The following is a 17,191-nucleotide window of genomic DNA, read 5'->3' on the forward strand; positions in this document are numbered from 1 at the left end:
TCTGTCCAAATATGGGGGGGGGGGGGTATTTCCAAAATATTTGTTCCATTTTTGATAGTAATTATAGCAGGTTTTATACCAGATATTTGCTGTAACTAACTATGTGAATAATTATGAACAAAAAGAATGCATGCTTATGGTATTTTCTCACATCTGGAGAAGACCAGAAGCACAGCAGCATCTGTCTGGATGCTGTCGTGAATTTGTTGCTATTTATGCACTGAACACTCATTCTTTTCTCTCCTGATGATAAATGTTCTAATGGAACTTCATACATTTCCCATCAACTTGCGTCACTGGTTTAGTGAATTATTGAACAGGCAAATAGCATTCACTTGAGAGAGATAGTAAACAAAGTAACTACTCAATACATATTAATATCTTCATATCAATCAATACACAGAAGCTACCTATTACAGAAAGCTTTTTTATTTTTCTTTGCCCAAACCTGTAAGTTCACATGCAATCAATTACTGCTTCCTAGCAGTCTAAAGCAACACTGGGACAGAACAATTATTTCATGTGCTTCCCTACAATCCTCCCCATCCATCTGTAGTGCATCCCTTCCACAGTTTTTGTTGCCCAAAGTGCTGGGACAAAACAATTGCCCTATTGCTCCCGATGACATTTGATGGTCTCCATTTAAAGAACTGTTACAATAAGAAGTTGCAAGAAATAAACTTTTTTTTTTTTTTTTTCTAGCATTCTCCAGTTTTCTTCTAGTTTTTCTTCTTCATTAATGAACATTACAATTTAATTCTTAGTCATTTTTGTCCTGACAGAATAGGGCAAATACTGCCTCAAATCCTTAGATTACACTATCTATGTTCAAAATCTATTATGCAAAGTACTTTTATCACACATAACAACACTTCAGAAAGAAGAGATTAGCATTGGGTTTGTTTCCATATTTAAAGGTAATCAATGAACATTTTAAAAAATCACATTTGGGTCTTTCACCAAAGCAAAGGAACAATACCTCTGAACATCACAAACTTAAAACAATTAAGCTATATGAACAGTACTTTTATAGGGCAGTTCAGAAAAATGACAGAGCCTGCAGACTTGGATGCTGCAGTTCAAGCACTACAATTCCAAACACACTGCTCAGGTCAAAAAGTAACATATCAAGCTGACAGAAAGCAAGCTGATGAAGTCTTACATGATTATACAACATCGACACAAATAGACAACCTTAGAGGCTACCGTGCAATAAAATACAGCAGCACTACTGTTGCTGATGTAAATATCAGCTTTTATTGCTGTCACCATCTTTCACAGCTAAGCTATTCTAATATTTTAATTAATTAGTCTTTCCAGCCTGCAATCTCTTACCTGCATTTCAGGGTATGAGATGCTGTCATAAAGGAAAAATAGAACAAAACACAGCACAGAACTATCCACTCACAAAGAGAATTGCAGTGTGCAAAGTCAGAAAGAATAAGCTTAGGCTTTGAAAGCTGACTCTTGCTAAAGACTGGCCAGCTTTCACATTTTCCCATTACAAACGTAGAAATGTTTTTATTCAGTTTGGGAGTTCTCCCTTTCACAGTATTCAAGTGAAGCAACGTTACTCAAACATACAAAAGAGCGCGTTCAAACTTGAGAAATTCGTCTCTGTATTTACAGTACCACTGCAGAAGAATTTAAGGAGTAAGGTCATGCAGTGACTTTAAATTGAAACATTCAATATTATGGCAATCTTGAAACCTTCCCACAGCCCCCCGTGGCTCAAGCCAACCTGACAAGTGCTTGGTCAGGTCCTTCCCACAGAACACGCAGGCAGGATGCAGACCTTGGGCAAAAAAGAGCCCTCTCACTGCAGCACCCAGCCCCCCATTTTGGGGGCTCATTCTCCAATTTCCACCCATTGCCCTTGGCAGCCCTTTCCCACATCCTTGCAGTCCTCATCACTTTACTTTGAATGTTGGTGCCCAGGAGGCAGCAGTGCAGGGGCAACAGTTCTGCCCCATTCTTTGTCTAACTCAGCCTTAAGAACAGGCAAGGGCACTCCTCTCCATTCCCAGGAATCCCTTCTAGGCATTGCTGGTAAGCCCATGTTACTTCCTGCATCTAAAAAAGGTAGACAGAAATTCAACCCTGTACAGTCACTTCTGCATATTTATAAAACTTCATGGAGACAAAAAAAAAAAAAGAGCAAAGTGAGGGAAAAGAACTGCAGCTTGGAATGTTTGTCAGTTATTTTTTCAGACTTCTGATAATTTCTGTCACCCTGACCTGGATTCTATCTATTTGGACTCTACATTTATTGTGGCATTGCATCACGCCTGCTCTGAGTCTCTAAACAACACATCAAATTTGTATAATCACTTTTCCATTCGTTTTTATTATTTTAGCACTTCAGTTCTATTCAAAATCACATAAATGAGTTCAAATTTCTCCAGACACAAACTGGACAAATACAGATCTACTGTATTTACAGAAAGTTGCATGGCAGACCTCTTATCTTTCCTATCAGGAGGGAAATCATCAGACAACCAGAACTCCCATTGCAAAGCACAACACCACGGGAGAAGCAGAATGACCATAGGTGAAGTGTACAGTGTTATATCTGAAATACAACATAGAATTTTCTTAACTCCAGCTCATAGGAAGCAGCAGTTGGTCCCAGAGACAATATGCATCCCCACTGCATATTAATCAAGTCAACAAAATTAAAGCCCTGTAAAACAAGCAAGAGCAGACGCTTAGCCTTATAATTTCCTCTACAGCCAGGTATTTACAAGAAATTGTTTCACTCCAACTCTGTATTAAGATTTAAAATTTACATGCTGCAATTGAAAAGGTTTTCACATTTGTTTTAAAAATTGCTGCCCAGCGTACCAGGGAGGCTGCTGTAAAACAGTTTCTCTGTAAGGTCTTAGGCTAGTAGTATGGTATTGCTCCCTACTGTGTTCATTCCAGCATCAGAAAGGAACACGTACTTATTACTTAAAAACTGCTTCAACCTGTATCATCTTGTCTGCATGACAGAATCCCTTAGAGATGTATCAGTATATGCAGAAAGTCTGCAATGGCTTTGAATCCACTTTCTCTTCTCTGCATTAAAAGCACTACGTGTATTTCAATCTACCTGTGCTTCATTAGCATGTCACAATCATTTCAGAAGCAAAATTCCTGTCACAGTGTGCAAGGGCAGAAAAATCTGTATAAGAACATTTTGAGCTGCAATAAACAAAAGCACTGAAGCAAACAATGTCTGGGACCAACCAGCCATTGGTGCTGCTATTGCCATGTGCTGAGAAAGCCACTGCACAGAGCAGCATCCCCCACCCCAGCAGGATCCAGCAGCACACAGCTGATCAGACATTGCTTTTAGTCTCACTGCAGCCTGGGTTACAGCCTCATGATTTTCTATTCCCTGAAACAAGTTTTCTTGTACTTCTGTGACTTAGGTAACCTCAAGAATGACTAACATAAGTGGCATTATTTGTTTCTGTGTGCCTTTACACACAAACTTCGCGATGCTGGTTTCAATGAAAGGTGATTTATCTGCCATGAAGTTATTCGTGCATCCTTCTAGCGCTCATTAAACCTTAACTCAGTGTTTGATTGCATTCCAGTAAAGAATAGGTAAAACCTAAAAATACTATTTTCTTAAACCTGCATTTGCAAAGGAGGCAAGCGCAGCGTCCAAGTTGAGGCTCATGGTGCAAGGCTATTATTACAGTCAACATATAGAGCATGCATGTTGGCCACTGCAAATAAAGGGTTCCAGTACATTATTTTGCAAAAAAAAAAAGTCTCGGGACAGTACATCAGTTTGACAAGTGAACATTTAAACAGACTCAAATCTTACTGTTCTAAATTGTTAGAGCTGTTTTAAAATCACTGTTGTAAGCACCAAATAAACTTGATCTAACAATGATAACACCATTTATTTCCTTAGAAATGTTTTGGATTAAATTCTTTTCAATGCAGTATTTCTCCAGAGATCCATGATATCTCTCTGCAAAGATGTCAGTCAACCCCTCACCTTTTCTCACACACAATCCGTTTGTCTTTAAGAAGGAAACAGGCACAGGAATGAAAGTATCAGCTTCCAGCTGGAACTGCTACTGGCAGGGGCAGCCTAGAGACTCAGCCTACAAGAAGGGCACCAGCACCTGTTACTGCTACCATTCTCGGGTGCTCACTGGATAGTTTGATGTGGTTTCAGGAGCCCTATCATACAATGAAACGCACATCCACAGTATGAAGAAACCAAACCTCTAGGCAGAAGCCAGGGGCGTTCAGATACTTTATTTTTTATCCCAAAAATCTACTGCAACATTGCCATAGCTTTTAGGAGGAAATGCAGCCACAAGAGCTGGCAGCAACGGGCAGACAGCTGCCCTGATCCTCTTCCTTTCCTGGGCTAAGTTACAAAAAATAAACAAACAAACAAACAAATAAAAAAACCCACCCAAACACAACAGTCTTTTGGGAGAGTTCCAGATAACAACAAAAGCTTTGGAAACACATATAGGAAGGCTTCCCCAAGAGCCCTCTGCAAGCAACCTCCTCACCGGATTACACAGCCTGTGTAATTTATGGTAGAACACAAGGGTTCTCATATCATAAGCAAAAAATGTCTAGCTATCCTGGCCCCAAACACCTGCACAAAAGGAAAGACCCCCTCCTACCATTTCCCCAAACACAGCTTCGTGAAATGTTTGATTATGACAGTCAGAGCCCACATCCTGTGCCCACTGCTGCCTGCCCAACACCTTCTGCTGCCCTGAGACCTCCCACGCTTGCTTGTGTGCCCAGAACCTAAATGTTTCACTCCCAATTGCATTTCTTACATGTACAGACATTCATTTGTTAGTATACAGGAATGGTATTTCTTTATGGTACTGATTAGGGCCTTTCTAACCCTTCCTTCCTATTGGAGATAAACAAGAAGCATTTTAACTGAACTTAGTAGAAACTGATAAAGTTACATGCAGTATAAACAACTGGGCTGTGTAAATGGTGTAAAAACAACATGTTTTTTTCCTTGGTGTACATGTACAAAACAATTGCACCAGAATTTGGAGATGTAGAGACTATACTATGAATGAACAGCAGCCTAAAGAAGAGGAGTACTGCTGTGAAAATTGTATGTGCAGCAAAAATAACATCTTCAGCCACAACTTTTTTGAGAAATTCTTATTATGTTATCAAAACCCACTAAAGATGAGACTTGAAATTTGAATCCAAGTTGCCATATTTAATTACTAAATAAATCTTGGACTAAATCCTCTAAGCTGTTTTTAATAATTGAAGAATTTCCTCCTACAAATCCTTTCAAAGGTAAAAACTCATATCATTTGATATAACTATGGCTTTCTGACCTCTGTAACATGGAAGAACAAATTATAACTGTACATTACTGTAACTTTGGAACATCTTATGTGCATTTATTATTCGTATTTCTGTGATATCCCTTTGTTGCCTGACTTACTGCACAGTCGTCCTGATGAAGTCACACAGTTCTGGAGAGCCTTGGCAATTCTGAGTAGCATTCTGTTTGCATTAAACTCCCAGATCTTACCGCTCCTAGAGTCTGACTTTTGTCACAAAGCTGAAATTAGAGTTAAACTTAATTTAACACAGCAACTGAGACTTTAAAGAAGTTGAAATTCTAAACAAGGGAATGATTTCTATAGGTATTTTCAGAAAACAACATCAACAAGCCAACTGATTTTGCACCAAGATGGCCAAAACCTTGCTGCCAGACATGTGTCATCTTTCAAGCAAGCCTAAACTTTGGGTTTTATTCATCCCAAGGTATGTAAGCAGAAAAGATACGAAGGTATTCTAAAAGCTAAACTATGCTAGGCTAAGATATTTGCTTCCATTCCAGGGAGATCCATTTTTCAGAAAATATGCTTAAACGTGCAGTCTGCTGCCATCGTAAACTATTGGTGCTTTCAGTGCTTTTTAGATAAAATTATATCCTGGTTTACTTCAAATCTGTGAAGTCAGTGAATGGTAGTTAATTGCTCAGTCATGCAGTGTGTGCAGCTGGAGAGACAATATTTTCTGTTCCAGTTTCCCAAAAGCTTGTTTTAAGTATGTTCTCATGGGTCCCTCTGAAATTCCCTCCACTCCATTCCCTCGCCAAACATACATCTCTCCTGAACCAATTTGTTCTATTTTTGTTAGCATTGTAGATTTAAGGTAGTAATGAGACTTTTGTCTTTGGTCTCCAGGCAGCTGAAAGTCTGGGTCTGTATTCTTTCATCTGATTGATGCATGCTAATGCACCTGCATTAAGCTCCACTGTCAGGGTCCTAATCAGACCCAGTTTCTGAACATACATACTCAACTGCAAAAATCAGGAACCATGTTATCAGCATACAAGTATTTCAGATATTTATGTTGCACATATGCCTATTTAACATCCAGATAACGTATAAGAGCTTAATAAAAACATTTCCATACACGTTAAATACTTCGAGTGCTTACAGATTACTGGGTATAGTATATCTTCATTTATATCTCATGAATATTTTCACATTAAAAAAATCACCAATAGAAGCACAGACAAGCGAGGAATTCAATGCAGATGCATATACGATACTTTTAGTGTCCTTTCAATGGCATTCTAGGAACCTAAAAGTCAAATATTCTGCAATGATTCAATGATTCTTCAGGTTGTGTGTTTTTTTGTTTTATTTTGTTGGATTTTTTGTTTGTTTTTTAATCTCGCTGTTCACAAATACTCCTTATTATGTAAATAATCCTGTTAGAAATACATCTTCAGAATTCACATTTTGAAAAAAATCAAACCAAAACGCTAAGAGAAAAAAGTCCAGTTTTTTCTTTTCCAGAGAGTGAAAAAAAGCTCTAGATAGGACATCAGTGCTTATGGCTGAAAATTCATTTGTAAGTCTTATGTTTTCCTTACAAAAGCTGAAATGAGCAGGTTTTTTACTACAGCCAGATGTTTGCAGTGTGGTACAATGCATGTTAATCACAAGATGCTTTATTTGTATTTTGTAATTCTTGTCTAGATTAACTTACTGAACAAAAGATCAGCTGGCAGATCTATTAATATTTTGGTGGCATCAGTACAAAACAAGAGAGGAGACCACTTGATTTTGGACACTATTATTATGCTCTAGCAGTATCACACATTAGCTAAGAGATAGGCACAATTAATGTTTCAAAATAAATCAGCTGTCAGCAAATCCTTCTCCCCTGAGGTCTTGCACAGCAGCAAGAAGGGAGGTGAAGGAGGAGCAGGCTATCTGCAGCACAGGAAGGGCTGGTTACAACTTCACATGTTCCAAATGGATTATCTGTGTGTGTGATTTTTCCTCGTAATAGAGCGAAGGTGAGTAGTTTGCATCTTCTGTCTTAACTAAAAATCTTAAAAACAACTTCAGCAGGAAGAGACCTCTAGGGATCACCTGAAACAGGGCTCATTTCAAGTCATCACACCAGAATCTTGTCCCTAATGGCACAGGAAGCTGCACACCTCCTGGGCCCCTGATGTCAAAATTCCTAATGAGAAAATGCCCTTGGTGCAGCTTTAATCTCTTGTCCTTTCATTGCGCATCTCTGAGGAGTCTGATCATCTCTGAACCTTCTCTCTGGACCTTAATTCCCCTTTCTGTGAAAGACAGAATTGCTTACATTCCAATGATGCTTTCATAATTAAAATGTTATTTTCCTTTTATGGCCAATAGATTAAAAGTCTGTTTTAAGAAAATCTTTGTCAGAACACAAGTTACTGGAGGTAATGACACCAACAATTAAACATCAACTTTTTTTTTAAAGGGCTTAGGACAGGGCTGCCCTAATGTGCAGTGACAAATGTGCAAAACTGACAAAGGCCACAGAGCAGCAAAGAGGTCTACAGGTAAAGTGTACCATTTGTTATTTAATACATTAAGCAATCTACTAAACTATTACATCATTAAGTGAGAAAATTGCAGCAGAGCAAAGCACTTAATTCCTTTGTAAGAGATCACATCTCACTATTGCCTTGCAATCGATAACACTGTATTCTCTGAAAATATGTCAGCGCTCCAGAAATACTCAGACAGCACAAACACACATCAGCATAGCTGCACTGCTACTGAAGGAGATACAAAGCAAAATCTTTGAAGAATGCAAGTATCCAAAGAACAGAAACAAAGTTAGAGTGCAGGACTTCTTCATGATCATTTTTCACAGCTTTAATTTTCCTGTAATATAAGTTACATAAAAGAAACTCACCCTCCCCTTTTCAACAGAGGAGACTTGTCAGCCAGCAGACTAAGAGCTAAAGACTTCTATTCCAGAGAGGCCATAAGACTAGATTATTTGCAGTTAGCTAACCAAATGCCAAAGGAACTGTGTTTGTGTAACATTTTCTATCAGCTTATGCAAGCACAAGCCAACTGAGAACAAACACAGCATCAACTGCAGATGATTCCAAATTCCTAATTATCCATACATACTACAACAGGCAGCATCACTGCATTAAACAAGTTAACATGCAAATTATTCTTCTATCAAGCCAATGCTACAGAGACAACAAAATGTGGAAGCAAAGCAAAAGAATGAAGACTGTTGCTTTTGTTATTGGACAAATAAAGGAGTAAGTGGCAAAGATTTTGTCTTAGTGACAAACTAAACGTCTGTTCCTATAACCTTTCATTTAACTCAGTCCCCAAATGCAGACATACTCAGACCTCAGGTCTAGTTTTCAGGAAAATTCCTTTCCATGCTCACATAACATCAATCTCTAAAATAAATTCAAAAAATATTTTCAAAATATTTTTTTCAGTCATACAAGGTCACACTCTACAGTTCGATATAAATTACTTCAGCAGCTATGAACAGCACTTCTATTTGAAGCAATGGAACAACTAGGAATTATTTCATATTTCTACTAAGTGCAGGAATTTAGAATAGAATAAAAAAACCGTCATGTCCTCCAAAAATCAAACCTGTACACACTTCTCTGCATCCAGTAAAACAAAGTACTGTAGCATATATTGAATATGCATGTTAGAACACACTCTCTACTACCTCAAAGACAGGGCTGCAGGCTATATCTGGCTCAACAGGAAAAACTGAGTGTGATTTAATTATTCCCTTTTCTTGGATGACAAGAACAGCTGCAGGGGACAAGGACAGGGAAGCAGGCAGCAGGGCTAAGTAATCACTAGCTCTTCTGTATCACGCAGTGGCATGCAGACCTTATAACCTTCAGCTTGAGCCATTCCCTCATGCCCAGATCAACAGCACAAACTAATTCAGCACCATGAAGTAACTGGTGATGCTGCAGGATATTCATCAAGTGTTAAAAAAAAAAATTTAAAAACAGACCTTCACAGGAAAATTTATACAAGGCTTTGAATACAAGTGCTCACAACAGGGAGGGAGCAGCAAAGATCTGACGCCCTGCATATCAGTACAGAACAGCAGCAGAGGGGAAGCAGAAATTGTTCTAAACTTCTTTAGCATTTGTTCTTTCTTCAGCGGGAAAATATGACTACAAAAAGAGATGTGCAACTGCTTGATAACATTTAAAGCTCTGCTGGTAAAGCTGGAACTCCAGATTCCATAGTTAGGACCTTAAGACCATTAATTTGAGGAACCCAAAAAACTTACGCTCATCATCAGTGAAGCCCAATCGCAACCCAAGACATGGAGTCCTGCTGCAAAGACAAATCAGTAGTATACATGCAGTAAACGTCCCAGGTGCTGTCAGTTTAAACCTCCACCTAAATCCTGAAGCTTAGTGCTTTTCTTGGTTGCAAGGAGTGCTTCGGCTAAGCTAGTAGAGTAACCAAGTCCTGGGCTGTCTGAATACTCTTGCTTCTCATCCTTCCCTTCTGAATTGCAGAGAATTCTCCACGGTGGCACAAGTGCTGAGTGCTTACGGCTGGATACTAAGGACCCACAAATCCAGTTCCATTACACTGTAGAAAAATGACAAGAGGTTTGCGCCGCTGCCAGTTGAGCCTTTTATAAGTTTTCTACCAGCGAGAAGCAGCCTGACACAGGGATTATTTAGATAGCTAGGTGGAAATTATGAGATCTTATGAGAATATCACAGGAGTTTGTGACAGACACACACTTTCTGCAGTACTGACTATAAAGTGGTCTGAAATTCTGCAGCGGATCACTTGCGTCAAGCCTTTAGAGGGTTACAAAACCAAAAGATATATAATTACAATAGGAGAAGCAACAAGAAAAGTCTGTCACTACTTACCATAATGATATCTGATTTCAGTAATTTTGGAGCAATAGTGTTATTCTTTCCACTTGGGGAACACACTTTATAAAAGCTATTAGCTACCAACAATCCAAAGCTGTAGGCAGGGCAGATAACCTAGTCAATAAATTGTCCTTGTACAAGTTACATAGTGCAGATCATTCTTACCATGGGGAGCTTGTTTCCAGGCTGAAAAATAACTGGAAGCTGGGAAACTGAGTTTTAGTCCAATGCTAACCCATAAAAAAAACCCTAATACTTTAATTCTCACACAAGGAGGATGCAGTGGGTGTCCAGCAAAAGCCTGGAAAGTGAACTGATAACTTCCAACAGCTAGAAGTAACTCAAGACACCATGACCTGTACTTTATGAGTTATTGCTGAATAGCTCCCAGATGAGCTACATTAATAAAGCTGTTGTCTAATTAAACCACAGCCTTTGCATCTTGTCCTCCTATGTCTCAGGGAAGATCAATGCAAACCAAGGCAATCCAAGTGGGATTCATTAAATGCATCTGTGAGCCATGCCAGTTCAACAAACAATTAGACACACAATGTGACAATCAGTAAAACAAACCAATCTTATGGTTATGATCCTATCGACATGGCTTTCCTCAAGTGTATTTCCAATTAATTATAAAACATTTTTACACAAATAGTGGCATCTCTAACTATCTACTTTAAACACAACTAACACTGTCAATAGACTAATTTCTTTAAGCAAACAACATTGCCTTGCTCTTGCCAGGAAAGTCTTATTCCACTGAAACTTCCTTCTGTGCCATCCAGCAGTATACAATTATATTGATAGAGTTGTCACCCCTGAAGGAAGTCAATGGGATACATAGGTAAACGTATTAAACAAGATAATAAGGCTCCCCAAGAAGCAGTGATTGGCACGTTTCAATGAATATTAAAAATATCAACAAACGATATACATTGGTGACTTAAAGAAATCTGTTCAATATCTACCTTTAGGTTTAAAAGCCAAATGAGAAGTACACATGCTACAGCTTTGCACTCGTGACTCTCAGAAACTTTTTGCAAAGATTGGTGTTGCCATTTTCTATGCTTACCCGTTGCACAGTTGAGTGCAAAGTTTGCACAGAGCTGCATTTGCTGGGCTGGAAGCTGGCCCAAGCAGATAACAGCAGCAGAGCAGGGGACTCCAAGCTGCTTCCCTGTACTCCTGCCACAGCTTGTGGACACATCTGTGGATGCATTAACGCTGCCACTGTAATCTGAGCTGGAGGACAGCTGTATTGCAAGCCTTACAACATCCTCTAGTTGTTTCACATCAAAGAATAGTTTTAGACTGTGCTTTTTAGACTGTGCTTTTTAGACTGTGCTTTTTTTTTTAGTGCTTTTTAGAAAAGCAAAAACAAACTGAAATGATCTAGGATTACAACTGATGCTCTTCAACAACTCAAAGGCACTCACTGTTTTATACTTTGCGATATACCAGGAATAAATCTCATACTCTCTAACACAGGCAGAGCCAGCAGGGCTCAGAAATGAGCATATATTTTCACATTGATGGGATTCACTAGAAGAAGCTAATTATTAAACTCACTTTAAATCAGAACTGCCCACCACATTTTATTTGCATTTATCAGATATGAAAAAGATTTCCCATAAAATTCACATCTAATAAATGGCAAAGAAGAGCTTTTAGAAGCTACAAAAGCATTACTATGAATAGAAATGAAGTCTCTGTATTTTAGATGAGGCCTACATGCTCAAAAGAATGCAAAAGAATCTGTAAAGGGGAGCTTATTCGCACCACCATACCGTGCTCCTTAGGGATTAAACAGCTGATAGCCAGACAACAGGAGTTCTGGCCCATGCTTTACTGGTCATACAACATTTAGACACAAGCCCTGGGATACAGTTTCTGGTGAAAAAGAGCAGAAGACACGAGTTCCATGTGAAACCATTGGCACATTCAGAACAGAAGAAAAACAAGAAAAAACTGTTTCCACTAACTAGATAACCTAAAACATGGCTTCTCAGTTTACAACAGCAAAGGCAAGACATTTGTTTTTACTTGCATGCATTCCATTTCATTTTTTGTTTTACACACTTCCTTGAAGTATCACACTTGCTGGCATAGATCATTTATCAAAGTGAATTTGAAGACTAGAAAAGTAAGGGTCAATCCTGCTTCAAACCCAAGCAGTTTCAGTGGGCAATTCATAATAATAATAATAAAAATAAATCAATAGTCACGCACCTTAGCACCACCATCAAAACCATTCACGTGAACTTTAAGGACTTCAAATCATATGCAAATTCACTAGGTCTCAAATTCTAAATTCAAATGCAATCTAATCAGAAAATAAGTCGATTTAGACAGATACTCAAGCAAGAAACGTTAGGATGATCTAACATCAATATTCCAGTATCAAATACCTGCTTCAATCAATATTCTTTGCTAATAATAGCGGAAATATTAACCTGAAGTCACTGTCTTATGTAAAAGAAGCTACCGAAGATAAAAATGTTACATTACAACAGCAAGCATTGAAAGAACAATGTCTTACTGTAGTATGGCCGCACTTTTTAAATTTATTTTGTTATTACCACAATACAGTAGATACTAAACATAACTACGTGATCACTTCCTTGCTTCCTATTTCCTACCTTATTTTTCTTATCTAACAAAAAATCCAAAGACATTGGTCTGAACAAGGTAAGTTTTCTTAAAGAGTTAGAACAGAAACAAAAGGCATATTATATACCTTATACAGAGAGGCACAAGGAAGTGCCAGCTCCTATATCACTGCTCAAATCAATTATAAAAAAATATACAGAGAAGCCAAGACCTAACCAAGTTTTTGTTGCAAGAACTGCATTTCAGTGTGTGCTGAATGGGGAGAAATAGCGGTTTGGAAATGCAGACTGCCTGGAATTAATGAAAATTTTCTCAGGCCTGATATACCAGGAAAAATGTTCAGGAATGCTTCACCATATGGAAAGCCTCACATTTCCTCCAACAGGATCTGGGCAGAACAGTTACGGAAAGGCAGAGCTGCCTGCAGTCACATGCAGTCAGGGATACACTTCTAAACTCACTGTTTCAGGTGAAAGGAGCCCACTTTTTATTTCCCCGCTCCATCCTGGTGGATGAGGAACTGCTATTCACTGCATTTAGGCAGTAAGTAATTCTGAAGTGCAAAGGACATTTTAATCAGGCCAACACTGTTTTATGCTTTATATTGACTTTGCTTTCACAGAATCACAGAATCACAAGGTTGGAAACGACCTGCAAGATCATCTAGTCCAACCACTCTCCCATTCCTATTAGTACCACAAGCTTTTTTTTTTTTTTGCTGTTAATTGATTTATTTGTTCCAGTTGAGGATATGAACTTATCATTGATTTCTATTAAACCAAACAGTTGAAGAATGAAACATCTATCATAAGTTGATGTTTTTCCAGAAAAGGCCAATAAAGAAGAAAGCTCCCATTTTATATGTCTCCCATGTGAACAACTGCAACCTCAATTCAGCGAGAAACTTCAGCATCAAACCAGTCCTACTGAGCAATGAGATTACTGGTAGCCAAGGGAAGTGCTTATGCACATCATGTTGCATGGTCACTTGTAAACACAACTCATCACCAGCAGCAGCGACTGAGTATGGTAAAACAGTTACAGATTTTTATTCCAAATCATTATACATAAAATAGGGTAAAAAAAAGATATTTCAAATCAGATTCTCATCTTTAGCATTTAGTAGTCTCAACAGAGATGCCAACCTCTTTAGAATAGAACACTGTGATCAGAAGAGATGGAGAGAGCCCTACAGCAGAGGTAAAGGCTGCGCTTGAGGATTCCCTGCCCATCAAGACGATGTGAGGAGTTTCATGCTGTGACTGAGACTTTCCACGTTCACTCTAATACATGTTAAGAGCTGTTGGCAGTGGCTGCTCGTCATCCTATCTGCCCATACCCTAACTCTTGTAACATCTGAACCTTCACGAAAATTTATGAACAGCTATCAGGTAATATTTTTGGGGAAAGGGAGAGCACAGGGAGAAAAGGAGGAGGGGGTGCAAATACACTATGGTTTGAAGAAAAAAGTGCCCAAGACTTACAACTACTCAATAGTTGTAGCAAGCATACTGAATGCTTGCTAGCTTATTTATAAAATTTCCTAAACTCAGCAGGTTTTTTTATCAATCCTCCTCACAGGCTTGTTTCCAGCTCCCAGGGGAGATGTCAGCAACAACTTTTACCTGCAGATTTCAAACACCCTTCATGGCAGGCGTCAGTTCTAGAAAGAGAGTCCAAAGAACTGTGGACATGTGCTTTAATAACAGATAGCGGATGAACTTTCTGAATGCCATGGACTAATCCGACCTAACAGTGCTTTCACCTATTAGCTATTGGATTTTTTCCTTTAGTAGCATCGTGTTTCCAGTTCCTATGCATTAACTCTAATCCCATCACACAACACTCATCCTGTAACCATGAACCTGACTTCTGACCCATGACAGCCTTCAGAAAGCACATGAAAGTCATTACGAAGACAGTTTCCTCTTATTTTGTGACTTAATATGAAAACCATTTTGAAACTCCAACACGTATCAGTCATAAAATTAAATGTTTCTATCCACTGATTCAGGTAAAAGAAAAAGTAGGGTCAATCAGATGAACAGAAAGAGATCTTCAGCAAAGCTACTCAACAGAGAGAGAATGAAATAAAGAAACAAACCACTTGGGACAGATACAGCTTAGCCTTGTAAAGTGTACACCACCAACACCAATTTTTGGAGCTACATTAAGAAACAGCTCATTAAGCAGATTTGTATAAAATGAGAATGGGAACAATGCTTAGAATTGCAATAAGCTTCTTAATGTATCACTTCAAATCCTGTGTGTCTAATAAAACCCTGCCTTCTTCAAGGCATGGTCTATAGCTATTTGCATTTAGGACTGACGCCGCTCCCCATTCACAAAAAGGTGATGGTAATAATACTCATCTGTAAAGTTCCAACAATTAAAACAACAAAGCTTAGTAAAAAAAAAAAGTTAAGACTACTTTGACGTGTCAAGATACTTACGTCAGCTTTAAAACACAGCACAGATTAATTTTTCACTCATAGTTTCAGTTTTGACACCACTGGTTTCAGACGAGTTTTTTTGCTTGACCACCTGCAGAAAAACAGACCCAGCACTCTGAGTACGTTTTCCTCAGTCTGGGCCCTGAGAATGCATGTCAAAACTTTGGATTATGAGACATGCCTTCAGGGCATTACTCTACTGAGCAGTGAAGCATCCTGTCAAGATTCTGATAAGTGCTGCTTCACCCCCTTCAAATTTTGCAAGAGTTATTTAAAGTCAAAGGTGAGCTAAGAGAAGGGGAAACAGGGTGTAAATTCCTGAAAATAGACAAATTATTCCTTGCTTAAGGGAGGAAGAATTTTTCTAAGTTAATACTGTGGGATCTTAAAGAACAAGGAAGATTCTTGGGCATTACATACTTACAGAAAGATTTCTGACTAATTTTTCTGTTGTTTCTTGTACACTTGAGAGAATATTCCTACTTGAAATGCCTATTTCAAATAACACCTGTTATATAAAAGCATGCCAAGACGTTCAAACTCTAATCTGAACAATCTGTATAAGCACAGCAAACATGTACCAGATCAGTTCAAACAGGAAAGGAGAAAGTTAAAAAAACAACCATCTTTAGAACAGCAGCAGATGTAGTCCAGCAGCCACTGAGAACTCCACGCCATTCATTACTCCAGTAAAAGCGAACAGAAAGTGAACAGACTGCCTACCACTCCTCAGCACCACCTACTGAACTCAGCACTTCACAGACAAGCAAGAGATGATCTCGTCCTGAAAAGTTTTAAATGCTCTGATGAATAGTTCAGTTCAAAACAGGGCATTTGTTAAGAAAAACAGCTAGAAGTGAAGGGTAGAAATAAAGCAAATGCTAAGGCGTCATCCCAAATGTGGTTAGATACATATCTAAATATTGTGGACATAAATAGAGCTTATCTTCAGTTTAAAAGGAACAAACTTTTGCTAACGTAATGACAGACCTGTCTGTACTAGGGTGCTCACTCCCACCACCATGACACAGAACCATTACAGAAAACTTCTACATGCACGTGATAAGAGAAGAACCCACGGACAGTAAGATGTAAAGCAAAATGAATCCTTTAGCCACTCACATGAGGACCCCAAAACATAAAGTAATACAAACATTTGATTGTTGTTGAAAGTAATACAAACAAAGATTGTGTCAAGGCTTCCAAATCTCTCCTAGCACTATGTTTGCTCAGCGATCTGTCACAAGGTATAGATTCTTTTCTTTATTAATACTGTTACATTCCACATTTCGCCTAGAAGTTCAATCACATGTCACAAGTAAACTCTGTTGAGGTCAATGATACGTTTCTCAAGAGTTGTTTGATTAGGAAATGCACATTAAGAATAGCTAAATAACAGCAATTTTCTTTTTAAAATTGGCAAGGATTTTTAAATTGCTTTAGAATGCAACAGCTCATCATAGAGCACAGCAATCCTACTTATCAGTGGCAGGCAATAACATATTTACTAGAAAGTTACATCACAGAGTGTCCACAGGTGCTGAAAAACTCCCACAACAGCAACCCCAGTCAGACAGATTTTTCTCCCTGCACAATCTGTGAATGTTGGGACCAAGTAAACTGTACATTTCCCATTTGCTTTCTCTTCCATGTCTTTCCTTTGTCCTTTCTTTCTCTCAGTCTTAGTACTGTACCAGCATTATCTTTGCCAGGACAGTACATCACCAAATCTCTGGCCCTCATCTCATTCAGAACTTTCTCCGATTTCTATATTCTCACTGTCCAAGCCCATAAAGAGAAACTCTACATCCCAGACCCACTTTTCAGGTGTTAGTTTTCTCCGCCCTGCCCCTGAGGCTGGCTTTTTGATAACATAACTGTACAGTGCTGCTACTAACAATAAATGCCTTTATGCACGAGG

General features: G+C 38.6%; 1 protein-coding gene across 4 annotated transcripts in view; it reads right to left on the bottom strand.

Moving 5' to 3' along the window:
- VSTM2B (V-set and transmembrane domain containing 2B) overlaps nucleotides 1–17,191 on the bottom strand; it is a 177,030-nt gene that overhangs the window by 139,972 nt on the left and 19,867 nt on the right. For 2 of the 4 annotated variants that reach the window (XM_048958636.1, XM_048958635.1), the window contains exon 3: nucleotides 15,271–15,361. The exons of the other annotated variants lie outside the window; for them this stretch is intronic. The gene's annotated coding sequence lies outside the window, so the exon portion shown is untranslated. The remainder of the gene's footprint in view (nucleotides 1–15,270; nucleotides 15,362–17,191) is intronic. 4 annotated transcript variants of the gene reach the window in all.

The sequence above is a fragment of the Lagopus muta genome, chromosome 12 (assembly GCF_023343835.1).
Source record: "Lagopus muta isolate bLagMut1 chromosome 12, bLagMut1 primary, whole genome shotgun sequence".
Lineage (NCBI taxonomy): Eukaryota > Metazoa > Chordata > Aves > Galliformes > Phasianidae > Lagopus > Lagopus muta.